General features: G+C 38.0%; 1 long non-coding RNA gene across 1 annotated transcript in view; it reads right to left on the bottom strand.

Moving 5' to 3' along the window:
* The window catches only part of LOC110264049, a 25,302-nt gene continuing 17,192 nt past the window's right edge, over positions 1,375–9,484 (bottom strand). Inside the window, exons 2-4 of the long non-coding RNA XR_002349785.1 lie at positions 9,043–9,055; positions 1,587–1,589; positions 1,375–1,386 (exon numbers count right to left, since the gene is read on the bottom strand). This is a non-coding gene — a long non-coding RNA (uncharacterized LOC110264049). The remainder of the gene's footprint in view (positions 1,387–1,586; positions 1,590–9,042; positions 9,056–9,484) is intronic.

The following is a 9,484-nucleotide window of genomic DNA, read 5'->3' as shown; positions in this document are numbered from 1 at the left end:
GAAAGGAGTAAGACTGATTGGGTGAAGATAGCAGGAAAGCAGAGGTTCAAAGGAACGAAAGCATCTCTATTCGCTTATCTGAAATTCTCACCAACGATTTACATAAGTATTTCTATCCCTATTTTATTAATTATTTTCGAAAACCTCATTACTATTTTATATCTGCCTAACTGAGATTTACAAGGTGACCAAAGCTTGCTTCATACCAACAATCTCCGTGGGATTCGACCCTTACTCACGTAAGGTATTACTTGGATAACCCAGTGCACTTGCTGGTTAGTTGTGCGAAGTTGTGAACCATGGTATTGGCATCATGTTTTTGGCGCCATTACCAGGGAAAGAAAGAGCGATGAATTTTACATAATCAAAGTGTAATCACAATTTCTGCGCACCAGCAAGCTACTAGAATCTCATTAGAGATGGCAGACAATTCAAGAAAAGAGGCTTATGGACAAGTAGAGGACATGTTAGTAAAGGTTGAAAGCCTTTACATCCCTGCTGATTTCATAATCCTAGATACTGGGAAGGATGAGGATGAATCTATCATCCTTGGAAGACCCTTCCTAGCCACAGCAAGAGCTGTGATTGATGTTAACAGAGGTGAACTAGTCCTTCAATTGAATGAGGACTCCCTTGAGTTTAAAACTCAAGGACATCCTTCTGTAAACATGGAAAAGAGGCACAGTAAGCTTCTCTCAAAACAGAGTCAACCAGAGCCCCCACAGTCAAACTCTAAGTTTGGTGTTGGGAGGCCACAACCAAACTCTAAGTTTGGTGTTAAACTCCCATATCCAAACTCTAAGTTTGGTGTTGGGGAGTCTCAACAATGCTCTGAACATCTGTGAGGTTCCATGAGAGCCCACTGTCAAGCTATTGACATTAAAGAAGCGCTTGTTGGGAGGCAACCCAATTTTTATTTATCTAAATTTAGTTTTATTTTTATTGTTTTTTCATGTTTTATTAGGTTCATGATCATGTGGAGTCAAAAAATAAATAGAAAAATCAAAAACAGAATCAAAAACAGCAGAAGAAAAATCACACCCTGGAGGAGGATCTTACTGGCGTTTAAACGCCAGTAAGGAGCATCTGGCTGGCGTTCAATGCCAGAACAGAGCATGGATCTAGCGTTGAACGCCAGAAACAAGCAGCATCCTGGCGTTCAGACGCCAGAAATGCACACTGAGGAAGAGCTGGCGCTGAACGCCAGAAACAAGTATCAATTCGGCGTTTAAACGCCAGAATTGCATGCAAAGGCATTTTGCATGCCTAATGGGTGCAGGGATGTAATTCCTTGACACCTCAGGATCTGTGGACCCCACAGGATCATCTCAGCATCTGTGGACCCCACAGGATTCCCACCTACCTCCACTCATACTCTTCCCTCTTCTCAATGTTCATCCTTTCTACCCAATAAACACTCTTCCCCAAAACTCTTCACCAATCACCTCAATCTCTCTTCCCTATCACCACTTCACCACTCACATCCATCCACTCTTCCCCATAAACCTACCTCATAAACTCTACCTACCTTCAAAATTCAAAATCAATTTCCCACCCAAACCCACCCTATATGGCCGAAACTAAACCCCCTCCCCTCCCTATATAAAGCCCTCCATTCTTCCTCATTTTCACACAACACAACCCTCTCTTCTCCTTCTTAGCCGAATACACCTCTCCCTCCTCTCCTCTATATTTTCTTCTTCTTCTTCATCTATTCTTTCATCTCTTGCTCGAGGGCGAGCAATATTCTAAGTTTGGTGTGGTAAAAGCATAAGCTTTTTATTTTTTCATTACCATTGATGGCACCTAAGACCGGAGAATCCTCTAGAAAAGGGAAAGGGAAGACAAAAGCTTCCACCTCCGAGTCATGGGAGATGGAAAGATTCATCTCCAAAGCTCATCAAGACCACTTCTATGATGTTGTGGCCAAGAAGAAGGTGATCCCCGAGGTCCCTTTCAAACTCAAGAGAAATGAGTATCCGGAGATCCGACATGAAATCCAAAGAAGAGGTTGGGAAGTTCTAACAAACCCCATCCAACAAGTCGGCATCCTAATGGTTCAAGAGTTCTATGCCAATACATGGATCACTAAGAACCATGATCAAAGTAAGATACTGAACCCAAAGAATTATCTCACCATGGTTCGGGGGAAATACTTAGATTTTAGTCCGGAAAATGTGAGGTTGGCGTTCAACTTGCCTATGATGCAAGGAGATGCACGCCCCTACACTAGAAGGGTCAACTTTGATCAAAGGTTGGACCAAGTCCTCATGGACATATGTGTGGAAGGAGCTCAATAGAAGATTGACTCAAAAGGCAAACCGGTTCAACTTAGAAGACTGGACCTTAAGCCTGTGGCTAGAGGATGGTTGGAGTTCATCCAACGCTCCATCATTCCCACTAGCAACCGATCTGAAGTTACTGTGGATCGAGAAATCATGATTCATAGCATCATGATTGGAGAGGAAGTAGAAGTTCATGAAGTCATCTCCCTTGAACTCTACAAAATAGCCGAAAAGCCCTCCCCCTTGGCAAGGCTAGCTTTCCCTCATCTTATTTGCCGTCTATGTTACTTATCTGGAGCTTTCATAGAAGGAGACATTCCCATTGAGGAAGAGAAGCACATAACTAAAAGAAGGATGGAGCAAACAAGAGAGCCTATTCATGGATCTCAAGATGAGCATGAAGAAGCTCATCACCAAGAAATCCCTGAGATGCCTCAAGGGATGCACTTTCCTCCACAGAACTTTTGGGAGCAAATCAACACCTTCCTAGGAGAACTGAGTTCTGAAATTGAGGGACTTGAGCAAAAATCAGATTCAGAGGTAGAAGAAGGACTGCTGATGCTGTTGGATTCTGACCTCCCTGCACTCAAAGTGGATTTTCTGGAGCTACAGAAATCAAAATGGCGCGCTTCCAATTGCGTTGGAAAGTAGACATCCAGAGCCTTCCAGCAATATATAATAGTCCATACTTTGGCCGAGTTTAGATGACGCAAAAGGGCGTTGAACGCCAGTTCTATGCTGTAGTCTGGAGTTAAACGCCAGAAACACGTCACAAACCAGAGTTGAACGCCAGAAACACGTTACAAACTGGCGTTGAACTCCAAGAATGACCTCTCCACGTGTAAACTTCAAGCTCAGCCCAAGCACACACCAAGTGAGCCCCGGAAGTAGATTTATGCATCAATTACTTACTTCTGTAAACCATAGTAACTAGTTTAGTATAAATAGGACTTTTTACTATTGTATTAGACATCTTATGATTTTTTGTTCATCTTTGGATCATATTGATCATGTTTGGGGGCTGACCATTCGGCCATGCCTGAACCTTCATCACTTATGTATTTTTCAACGGTAGAATTTCTACACTCCATAGATTAAGGTGTGGAGCTCTGCTGTTCCTCATGATTTAATGCAAAGTACTACTATTTTTCTATTCAATTCAACTTATTCGGCTTCTAAGATATCCATTTGTTCGCAAGAACATGATGAATGTGATGATTATGTGACGCTCATCATCATTCTCACTTATGAACGCGTGCTGATGGGATATTTTTGTGGAAAAACGAATTTCTCCAAAACACCCAAATCTAACCGGCAAGTGCACCGGGTCGCATCAAGTAATAATAACTCACGGGAGTGAGGTCGATCCCACAAGGATTGAAGGATTGAGCAATTTTAGTTTAGTGGTTGATTTAGTCAAGCGAATGAAGATTTGGTTGAGAGATTTGTGATTTGCAGAATTTAAATTGCATAGAAAGTAAAGGGAATGGGTAATTGGCATGAAAATAAAGAGAACTGAAATTTAAAGTGCCGAATCTTAAAGAACAAGAAATTAAATGGCAGAAACTTAGAACGCAAGAAATGTAAATTGCAGAATCTTAAAGTGCAAGAAATGTAAATGGGTTGAATTGTAAAGGGAATTGGGAATTGGATTTGCAGAAATTAAACAAGGAAAAGTAAAATTGCAACAAGCAGAGAAGTAAAGGATGAATGGAATTGAACCGAATCTTAAAACAGGAATGTAAATGAGCATGAAAACAGTAAACAGGGAATGGAAAATGGGAAATCCGGATCTCAGGACCCAAGAGACTAGAAAACCAAATCTAGATCTCAATGCCTTCCTAGATCCAACAAGAACAATTGCAAAGGAAATGTAGATTGCAAAAAAAGTAGATGAAAAGCAATTAACCGAAACTGAAATTCAATTAAGCAGAAAATTAAACAAGATCCCAAGGTGAGATTGAAACAGAAGTTCTTCAATTCTTCACCCAAGATCCAAGACAATTGTAATTGAAATTGAAAGCAAGAAAACTAAGAGGAAGGGAATTCAATTCTCCTTCCCCAAGACTTAGAAATTTAAAATTCACTCAATCACCAAAACTCTCCGAAAACACTCTCTCAAAACTCCAAGGAAAAGCTCTCCGAAAAACTTAAATCCTATGCTATTTATACACTTTCTTCAAATGGTCTTCAAGCCTTCAATTGGGCCTTTGCTCTTGATGGAATTGGGTTGATAGAGGCCTTGGTTGATTGCTCTTGGAGTTTGGAGAAGAACCGAATTGAACCGGGTTGGAATCATGAAAGCTTGAGTAAAAGTTGGAGTAAAAGTTTGAGGCTAACTTTTACTCCAACTTTTCACATCAACCATCCTCTTTTGCTGATACCAACGTTGGGGCAAAAGTTAGGGGTCTAACTTTTGCTCCAACGTTGGCCCCCCCTTGCACACTCATGGCGCCAACGTTAGCCAAAAAGTTAGAGGCTAACGTTGGCGCAAACTTTTGCTCTCCAGGGTGTGTTTTTCATGCGCCAATGTTAGCCAAAAAGTTAGGGGCTAACGTTGGCGCAAACTTTTGCTCTCCAGGGTGTTGATTTGTGATGCCAAAAGTTAGTTAAAAAGTTTGAGGCTAACTTTTGCTCCAGCTTTTTGCCCAAAAGTTAGCCAAAAAGTTTGAGGCTAACTTTTGCTCCAACTTTTTGCCCAAAAGTTAGCCAAAAAGTTTGAGGCTAACTTTTGCTCCAACTTTTTGCCCAAAAGTTTTCGTTCCCAAGAACATGATGAATGTGATGATTATGTGACGCTCATCATCATTCTCACTTATGGACGCGTGCCTGACAAACACTTCCGTTCTACATGCAAACAAGCTAGAATGAGTATCTCTTAGATATCTAATACAGGGGACCGAGTTCGAGTTATTAGTATCTTCGTGGTATAAGTTAGAACCCATGGATGGCCATTCCTGAGATCTGGAAAGTCTAAACCTTGTCTGTGGTATTCCGAGTAGGATCTGGGAAGGGATGGCTGTGACGAACTTCAAACTCGTGAGTGCTGGGCATAGTGATAGACGCAAAAGGATAGTAAATCCTATTCCACTATGATCGTGAACCTCCAGATGATTAGCCATGCCGTGACAGAGCATTTGGACCATTTTCACAAGAGAGGATGGGATGTAGCCATTGACAACGGTGATGCCCTTACAGAAAGCTTGCCATGGAAAGGAGTAAGACTGATTGGATGAAGACAGCGGGAAAGCAGAGATTCAGAGGAACGAAAGCATCTCTATACGCTTATCTGAAATTCTCACCAATGAATTACATAAGTATTTCTATCTTTATTTTCTGTTTATTTATTATTATTCGAAAACTCCATAACCATTTGATATCCGCTTGACTAAAATTTACAAGGTGACCATAGCTTGCTTCATACCAACAATCTCCGTGGGATCGACCCTTACTCACGTAAGGTTTTATTACTTGGACGACCCAGTGCACTTGCTGGTTAGTTGTGCAAAGTTTTGAAGTTATGTTTGGACCAAGGTATTGTGCACCAGTTTGTTGGTGCCATTGCTAGGGAGGGAACGAAAAACAAATTTTACAACCTCAGAGTAACAATTTCGCATACCAGTCCACAAGTAATGAGCGGATAATTTATACGCTTTTTGGCATTGTTTTTGAGTAGTTTTTAGTATGATTTAGTTAGTTTTTAGTATATTTTTTTTAGTTTTTAAATAAAAATCACATTTCTAGACTTTACTATGAGTTTGTGTATTTTTCTGTGATTTCGGGTATTTTCTGGCTGAAATTGAGGGACTTGAGCAAAAATCTGATTCAGAGGCTGAAAAAGGATTGCAGATGCTGTTGGATTCTGACCTCCCTACACTCGAAGTGGATTTTCTAGAGCTACAAAAACCTAATTGGCGCGCTCTCAAATGAGTTGGAAAGTAGACATCTAGAGCTTTCCAGCAATATATAATAGTCCATACTTTGCCCGAGTTTTGACGACGCAAACTGGCGTTCAAACGCCAACTTCCTATCCTATTCTAGAGTTAAACGCCAGAAACAGGCTACAACCTGGCGTTTAACTCCAAAAAGAGTCTCTACAAATGAAAGCTCAATGCTCAGCCCAAGCACACACTAAGTGGGCCCGGAAGTGGATTTCTGCATCATTTACTTATCTTATGCAACCCTAGCTACTAGTTTAGTATAAAAACTACTTTTAGTGATTTATTTCACATCTTTTGGATAATTTTATGTTCAGAGATCACGTTTAGGGGGCTGGCCATTCAGCCATGCCTGGACCACTTTCACTTATGTATTTTTCAACGGTGGAGTTTCTACACCCCATAGATTAAGGTGTGGAGCTCTGCTGTTCCTCATGAATTAATGCAAAATACTATTGTTTTTCTATTCAATTCAATCTTATTCTTATTCTAAGATATTCACTCGTACTTCAACCTGATGAATGTGATGATCTGTGATACTCATCATCATTCTCGCCTATGAATGCCTGCCTGATAACCACTTCCGTTCTATCTGCAATAGCTTGAGCGTTTATCTCTTGGGCTTCTGGTTCAGATCAGAGTCTTCGTGGTATAAGCTAGAATTATTGGCGACCATTTTTGAAATCCGAAAATTCTAAACCTTGTCTGTGGTATTCCGAATAGGATCCGGGATGGGATGACTGTGACAAGCTTCAAACTCACGAGTGCTGGGCGTAGTGACAGACGCAAAAGGATCAATGAATCCTATTCCAACATGAGTGAAAACCGACAGATGATTAGCTGTAGTGCGGTGACAGCGCATTTGGACCATTTTCACTGAGAGGACGGGGGGTAGCCATTGACGACGGTGATGCCCAACATACAGCTTGCCATGGAAAGGAGTATGAATGATTGGATGAAGGCAGTAGGAAAGCAGAGATTCAGAAGGAACAAAGCATCTCCATACGCTTATTTGAAACTCTCACCAATGAATTGCATAAGTATCTCTATCTTATTTTATATTTTATTTATATTTTAATTATCAAAATTCCATAACCATTTGAATCCGCCTGACTGAGATTTACAAGGATGACCATAGCTTGCTTCAAGCCAACAATCTTCGTGGGATCGACCCTTACTCACGTAAAGTTTATTACTTTGACGACCCAGTGCACTTGCTGGTTAGTTGTGCGAAGTTGTGAAGAAGAATTGAGATTATGATAGTGCGTACCAAGTTTTTGGTGCCATTGAGATCACGATTTCGTGCACCAAGTTTTTGGCACCGTTGTCGGGGATTGTTCGAGTTTGGACAACTGACGGTTCATCTTGTTGCTCAGATTAGGTAATTTTATTTTAATTTTAAGCTTTTTGGTTTTTATTATTTTTATTTTCGAAAAAAATTTTCAAAAAATAAAATAAATTATTCTATGGCTTCAGAATTTTAAGAATGAATTCTAGAGTTTCATGATGATCTGTTGAAGTCTGGCTGGCTGTTAAGCCATGTCTAATCTTTCAACTCATCATCACAAGAGCTTTTTGATTCTCATCAATTCAGCTGTTGTATGCCTAATTTGTATGCTAAAGCTTGGCTGGCCATTGGCCATGTCTAGTGTTTTGGACCGAAGCTTTTACTGAAATCTTGGCTGGCTAGTAAGCCATGTCTAATTCCTGGACCGAAGTTTTAGACTAACATTGCATGATTCCTGGAATTCTCATTAAAAATTTTTGAAATCCTTATTTTTCTTTTTCCAAACAATTTTTGAAAAATACAAAAAATTAAATAAAATCATAAAACCAAAAATAATTTTGTGTTTCTTGTTTGAGTCTAGTGTCAATTTTTAAGTTTGGTGTCAATTGCATCTTTTTAATTTCCTAAAAATTTTCGAAAATTCATGCATGTGTCCTTCAAAATCTTCAAGTTGCTCTTGATGATTTTCTTTGTTTGGTCTTTGCATTCTCATGTTTTGTGTCTTTTCTTGTTTTTCATATGCATTTTCAATTTGTTAGTGTCTAAACATTGAAAATTTCTAAGTTTGGTGTCTTGCATGTATGTCTTTTCTTATAATTTTTCAAAAAAATTTGTTCTTGATGTTCATCATGATCTTCAAAGTGTTCTTGGTGTTCATCTTGACATTCAAAGTGTTCTTGCATGCATTGTGTGTTTTGATTCATAATTTTCATGTTTTGAGTCTTTTTGTTGTTTTTCTCTCTCTTCTTAAAAATTCAAAAATAAAAAAATATCTTTCCTTTATTCTTCTCATAAATTTCGAAAATTTGAATTGATTTAGTTATAAAGTTTTAAAATTTAATTGTTTCTTATGAATCAAGTCAAATTTTCAATTTAAAAATTCTATCTTTTTCAAATCTTTTTCAAAAATCAAATCTTTTTCATTTTTTCTTTCATATTTTCAAAAATTTCAAAATGATTTTCAAAATCTTTACTAACAATTAATGTGATTGATTCAAAACTTTTAAAGTTGTTACTTGCCTATTAAGAAAGGACCAATCTTTAAATTTTAGAATCATATCTTTTAGTTTCTTGTTAGTCAAGTAATCAACTTTAATTTCAAAATCAAATCTTTTTAATTTTCAATTCAAATATTTTTCAAAATGATTTTCAATCATATCTTTTTCTATTTTAATCATATCTTTTTCAAAATCAATTTCAAAATCTTTTCTAACTTCTTATCTTTTCAAAATTGATTTTCAAATCTTTTTCAATTAACCACTTGACATTTTGTTTGTTTTGCTATTTCTTATCTTTTTCAAAACTACCTAACTAATTTTCTCTCTCTAATTTTCGAAAACTCCTCACCTTTTTTTTTTCAAAATTCTTTTTAATTAACCAATTGTTTCAAATTTTAATTTTAATTTTATTTCTCTTTTTAATTTTTGAATTCTAAGTAATATTTGAAATAAAAATAAAAATATTTTCCTTTTATTTTAAATCAAATTCGAATTCTCTCGCTATCTCACATCTCCTTCTATTTATTTATCTACTAACACTTCTCTCCCACCCAAAATTCGAACCCCATCTTCTTCTCTGTGTTCGAATTTTTCTTTTCTCCTTCTTCTATTCTTCTCTTCTTATACTCACATAAGGAATCTCTATACTGTGACATAGAGGATTCCTATTCTTTTCTGTTCTCTTCTTTTTCATATGAGCAGGAACAGGGACAAAGACATTCTTATTGAAGCTGATCCTGAACCTGAAAGGACTCT

Source organism: Arachis ipaensis, chromosome B06 (assembly GCF_000816755.2).
Source record: "Arachis ipaensis cultivar K30076 chromosome B06, Araip1.1, whole genome shotgun sequence".
NCBI classification, from domain to species: domain Eukaryota; kingdom Viridiplantae; phylum Streptophyta; class Magnoliopsida; order Fabales; family Fabaceae; genus Arachis; species Arachis ipaensis.
Note: the sequence above shows the minus strand (reverse complement) of the source record. Positions and strands in the feature narration are given on the sequence as shown.